This window comes from Zootoca vivipara, chromosome 12 (assembly GCF_963506605.1).
Source record: "Zootoca vivipara chromosome 12, rZooViv1.1, whole genome shotgun sequence".
Classification (NCBI taxonomy): domain Eukaryota; kingdom Metazoa; phylum Chordata; class Lepidosauria; order Squamata; family Lacertidae; genus Zootoca; species Zootoca vivipara.
The window spans coordinates 46,868,086-46,874,085 of record NC_083287.1 but is presented as its reverse complement, the minus strand read 5'-3'; the positions used below and the strand labels follow the sequence as shown (position 1 = coordinate 46,874,085).

At 44.5% G+C, this 6,000-nt stretch overlaps 1 protein-coding gene across 1 annotated transcript in view; it reads left to right on the top strand.

Moving 5' to 3' along the window:
* The first annotated feature begins 3,692 nt into the window (after window positions 1-3,692).
* The window catches only part of DNAJB6 (DnaJ heat shock protein family (Hsp40) member B6), a 73,082-nt gene continuing 70,774 nt past the window's right edge, over window positions 3,693-6,000 (top strand). Inside the window, exon 1 of the mRNA XM_060280911.1 lies at window positions 3,693-3,848. The gene's annotated coding sequence lies outside the window, so the exon portion shown is untranslated. The remainder of the gene's footprint in view (window positions 3,849-6,000) is intronic.

The following is a 6,000-nucleotide window of genomic DNA, read 5'->3' as shown; positions in this document are numbered from 1 at the left end:
TGTCTTATTTTCGGGGTATGGCTTATATTCCTTGAATGCTTAAAAATCCTGCTATGGCTTATTTTATGGGTATGTCTTAAAATATGAGAAACAGGGTATTACAATTATACATTTTTGGTACCGTATTTAAACTATAAATATCGCAAAATTATGGTTTTTGTCCTGAAGTGACACACCACCCGAGTTATGCTCAGTTTTTTGGCGAATTTTGACACACCAAGCTCAAAAGGTTGCCCATCACTGACCTACAGCATAGGTGGTGTAAAATTTCAAGGGCTAAAATCTTAATGACAATTAGCACAATGAAAAAAAGCAGGGAGGAGCAGAGCCTGAAAGGAATACAGTCAGTTCTTTCCAGCCTTGGAAAATAAAAAAAATGTATTGCAACATCATGCTGCCTGGGAGCTGGCAGTCATATTTATTATGCAACGGACTAGCAAGATACCAACCAATTGTCAGAATCTGTACAGAAATGCCCATGTTGAATTGGTAGGTGAATGCAGCTCCACTTGTCACATAGCTACTGTATCTTTCCTAGGGCCTCAGTTCAGTCTCTGTATCCCTTGCAATCCTTACCTTAATCCACTGGCCATGTTACTGAGATGTCCACTGAGCCACAGAATTGTGTATGTAAATATGACCCTAGAAATGGATGAGTCCTGGAATAAGGGGCAGAGTTTAGTTTTGTTCAGAGAGAAACTTTGGAGGGTGGCATCCACGTCTCCACAAGGCTTGCACTCACTCAAGCTGTGTTTGCACTGGCGGTGTGGAGGGAGAGATCACTCAATTACAGTCGTACCTTGGTTGACGAATGCCTTAGCGGTTGACTGTTTTGGCTGCTGAACGCCACAAACCCGGAAGTGAGTGTTCTGGTTTGCAAATGTTCTTTTGGAAGCAGAATGTTCGGTGGGGCTTCCGATTGGCTACAGGAAGTTCCTGCAGCCAATCGGAAGCTGCACCTTGGAAGTTGAACGGACTTCCGGAATGGATTATTATAAGGCTATGGTGGTTCGGAGGGGCCTGTTACCTGGCTCACTGGGCCAATTCTACACATACTCTAAATTACTAAAGGATTGGTTTGTCTGTAACGGTTATACACATCTTTTTGCACCCCCACTTGGAGAATTTTGAGGCCTTGCCACAGTCGTTTCTTTGAATCATTTGGATGAGTGTCAGAAAAAGCGAACTCCTTTAACCCAGAAGATTCCTCCAGAGTGACAGGTAAGTTGTCCATGGCCAACTCCAGCAACTGAGTATCTTCCCAAGTCTCAAGTGTTTCTTTTTACACAAGAAGCTGCTTTATACCAAGTCAGATCACTGGTCCATCTAGCTCAGTACTGTCTTCTAAACTAACTGCCAGCAGCTCTCCAAGCTTTCACATGGGACACCTTTCACCTTTTGCATTAAAGATAGCTTACACAAATATAAAAGCCATGCACCCTGTTCTTTGACTAAATTGTTTTGAAGGCATTTTTTTTATTACTATAACTCAACCTGGGACCTGCTGGTGAAGGGACAAAACCAACAAATTAATATGGCTCGTAGCAAATTAAAGCCAAGTCCAAGAACAAAAGTGTCTCCCTCTCCCACGTACCTTCTACCCACTCTCTTCAGCTTTAAGGTTGTCATTTGCTAAGCTTTAAGGTTGTCATTTGCTAAGTAAAAATCTGATGGGCATCTTATTCAACAACACTATCTAAGCTATCAGATGGTCATCTACCGGTATTTGCGCCTAAGTGAGAGAATATCAGATTATCTGGGACTATTAACCACCTCTCTACCTAATCAGTTGGCCACAGGGCCTGTCCCAGTCCCTTGCTGAAGCCCTGCATGCGCTTTTGGCTTCCAGCCAGATCTTGCAAGAGATCCATGAGATCCCACTGCAACCCAGAAGCTGCGACTGTAGCCACTTCTCTGCCGATGGGTGGGAGAGACTGGCATGGAGGTGCCAGATAAGTAAGGAGAAGTAGTGGAGGTGGCAGCTTCCAACAACATTTTGCAAGAGCCCCCTCTAGATCTTATGCAGCTCTTGTCAGATCTCCCTGGAAGCCACTGCTGCTCCAGCAGTGCTGACAGACGAGCACTGCCCCTTGGTTTCCACCGCCTGAGGTGGCTGCCTCAGTTCGCCACACAGATGGGACGACTGGTCAGCCAGAAGCCTATTGATAGTAAGAGAGTGACAGCTGCTACTTAAAAATGATGACCAGAAATATTGGGGCAGCAGGGAGGAAAGGTGTCCCACTGGCCTCACCCTAAATCAGGCATCCCCAAACTCTGCCCTCCAGCTGTTTTGGGACTACAATTCCTATCATTCCTGACCACTGGTCCTATTAGCTAGGGATGATGGGAGTTGTAGTCCCAAAACATCTGGAGGGCAGAGTTTGGGAATGCCTGCCCTAAATGTTACCTGGGCTTTGTCCAGACCAGGGTTTCTCAAGCTTTGGTCCCCAGAGGTTGGCCTACAACTCCCATCATCCCACCCTAGCTATCCGGACCAGTGGTCAGGGATGATGTGAGAGTTGCAGTCCTACAACACCTGGGGGTCCCAAGGTTGAGGAAGGCTAGAGACGTTGCTCCCGCTCCCAACTGCTGTCCTCTTAATAGCGCAGCGCCTCCTCATAGCCGCCAGGGAGCGCCCGCCCGCGGCCGAAATATCCCCCCTCCCATCTGCGGCAGTGGAACAGGGGGCGGGGTGGAGACGCCAAAAAGCAGGAGGAGTTATTCTAGAAACTTCCGGAAAGTACTAAACCCCGGCGGAAGTGAGAGCTGAGACTTCCTCCTCTCGCGTTCTCTTCCTTCCCTTTCTCTCCAGGTTTACGGTCACAGAGAAAAGAAATGATAGAGAACGACCAAATCTCACAGATCGGGAATTTCCGGGTCCACATTACGGTAAATCAAGAGCTGCGTTAATAGAAATGAATGAGGAAATTCCAAGATTCGACCATAATCGTGACTGAGCGACAACGTATTCACCCGGAAAGACGGCAGCAAATATAATTATAATTATAATTATTAAAGCCGTTTTTATTTTGGTGTGCACAATTTAATTTTTTTTAAAGGTTGAGCAGAGTGGCTTACAACAACCGTCCAGCGATACTTCGAACCTTTTGCAAGCAGGTATTATACCGGTAACTATCATCATTGTTGTTTATTATCATCATTTATTCCATATGTATAATTGAGTTGAGATTCCTGGATTACCAGGGGTTGAACTAGATGACCCTCGGGATCCCATCGAAGTCTACAATTCCATTATTCTATTATTATTTTGTTATCCCCGCCAGATAGGCGGGGTATAAATAAATAATAATAATTATTATTATCATCTCTGAAAATAATGAAATGTCATAGGCCAGGGGAGGATTAAAACATATTCACATTTTACATGAAATATTTACATGAAATTAAATGAGAGATTAAAACACTGGTAACTTCCTGGTTGCCTTTGTTGGGGGGGGGTACGCTGCTCCCCAATCAGACATTATATCAAAATTATTTCCGCCAGGCGAGTTGAGCTAGGATGAAAGAATGGGGAGGAGGAAATCGAGAACCTTTCGAAACCTTGGAAGTTCAGCTAACGTGTCACTCTTTCATTTCCTACATCTACGGAGGCGCGCTGGTCAGGGGAGGGAGGAAGGAAACAAAACGAAGGAAAAAAAACCACCAACGGCTCTTCGGACGCTTTCAGCGTGTGACGCATTTCCTGTTTGCGGCCCTGAGAGGAGGAGAGGCATCGTCTTCACCGTCACGGCTGCCACTGCTTTATCAGAGAGCGGGAAGGGACGCGGGGAGGGAGAGGCGGGAGCTGAGCGCTACAGTCGCCGGCCTTGAAGGAGAAGAGCTCGCAGGTGAGGGAGTGCTGAGGGCGCGGGGAGCCGTTGCGGGGACCCGTTAGGGAAGGAAGGTGGCGGGGAGGGGAAAGGAAGGGGGGTTGTTATGAGGGGGGGGGTTGGCGCCAGGGGCGCGCGGACTTCCCCCTCCTCTCATACCCTCCTACGCCTCGCGCTCTCTCGTGATTGGATGAGGCCCGCTGCAGGGAGTGGGGGGAGGGAGAAGGATGGTTATCTCGCGGCTCGTGCTCGGCTTCGCCTTTGCTAACGATTCTCCCCCCCCCCCAACACACGCCTAGATTCTCTAGGCATTTGTGCCTCATTGGCCCTCAAAGGTCGCAATGGCCTAGGCGCCTCTTTCTTCTTTGTCTGTCTGGTCTCCTCTTCCCCAGCCCCACCCCCACCGATCTGCTCCCATCCCCCGTCCTGGGGTTGCCACCCCCGGGAAGCTGCCGTGGACTCCATGGGGGTTTGGTGGAAGTGGGTGGCCCCCGTAGCGCCTTCCGTGAAACGAATCAAAACAAAGCACAAAAAGGGGGAGCATCGTGGACTGTGGGCGCCCCATAGGAACGCTTGGCGCGTCTTGTCTGGGTTTCGGAGCAGAGGGGAGCGATTTCAGTCGTTCGAGGGCTTCGAGCTTAGCGGAGGCCCAACTTTTAAAAATGTTTTTTTCGTCCAAAATAAACGCTTAAAAATTCAAAATAGATCATATTTGTTGTACATGCAAAGAGGCGGCTATAAGCTTTTCTTCGGCTACATGCAACCTATTTCATCTGCGGTCCACGAAAGCTTATTGTATAAGTGAAGGCACCGTAACGCTTTAAAAATTTGTTTTGTTTTCATTTTTGCTGTAGTAGGCTAACATGGCTTGTTCTCTGGAATGGTATTGCTGTGAGCGATTTCTTTTCTGTGGCAATTGCCTGTTTTGTTTCTTTTTTTAAATTCTTTTTGGTTTTACACAATGCTTTGCAACTTAAAGAAGCCTTCCTGCTTTTTTTGGATTGTTTTTAACGGCTCTGTACAAATGTTGTTAGTTACTATTTAAAAATACCGGTATGAAATTGAATCCTTTGTCTCTTTCGAAATTCCTCAGAGAACAAACTGAGCTGAGGCTTAGGTCAGAAACTGCCATTTGAAAACTATTAGGAATAGGCTAATAGTGCTTTGCATGTTTACTTAGATGCGACTCCTGTTGAATATGATTGGGATTGCAGTCTAGAAGATGTAGAAAGAATTGTCTTTAATTGGAAGCTGTTAAATTGCTTTGGGGGGACTTTTGAAAGTTGGAATCTTATGATTTAAAAGTAGATGAATACTTTGTATATCTGTTAAAGCATAACTAATAATACTGTACTTGCTTGACAAATTTTAGATAAAGTATCATTTCTAAAATAAAATAAAAAGTAGTAGGGTAACTTTTACAGGACAGTAAAGCAAACAATCCCTTGGTTGGTTACTTGATTCAGATGAAACTTTGGAGGTTGTGTAGAGATGATATATACAAAAACTGGCTACTTTGGATTTTGTAAAACTTGTTCTGGGTCCAATATTTCATATTTGGCCCAGCTTTTTGTCAGGAGTGGGTTAACAAAATACCCAAAGTTCACATATTAAATTGTTGGTTTTGTTCAGCCTTGTGTAAGCTGCCCTAAGTAAGCCTTATTTGATGAGCAGGAGATAATAAATTACTGAAAGATGTGTTACTTGCTTTAAGTGGGTGACTTAACAGCAAGACTAGACTGGAGGCCATTTACCAGTATGTGGTGCCTCTGTTGATCTTTTGGGCATCTGGGATTTTACCTGTTTCCCTAGAAATTTCCAGACTCATAATGAAGGAGATTAAGTAGCTAGGGAAAGGATAGTAAAGTGATGATACAGTCCAACTCTACAATTCTATTTATTCTTTACAAAACATACATTTTATTACTCATTAAATACAAATTTAATTAATGTTAATAACACATTAGATTTAATTAATGTTAATAACACATTAGATTTAAAAATGGAAATTCATTTCCCCCCTTTCACTGTGTAATTATTCATTTTGTCTTAAAGGTCTAAGTAGGAGGACGCCAGACACTATATTTGTCCCAGAGTTCATTTGTCTTCCACAGTAATATTATCTTAAAGCTAAATTTTAGAATTTAAAAATGATGGTTAAATGTATATA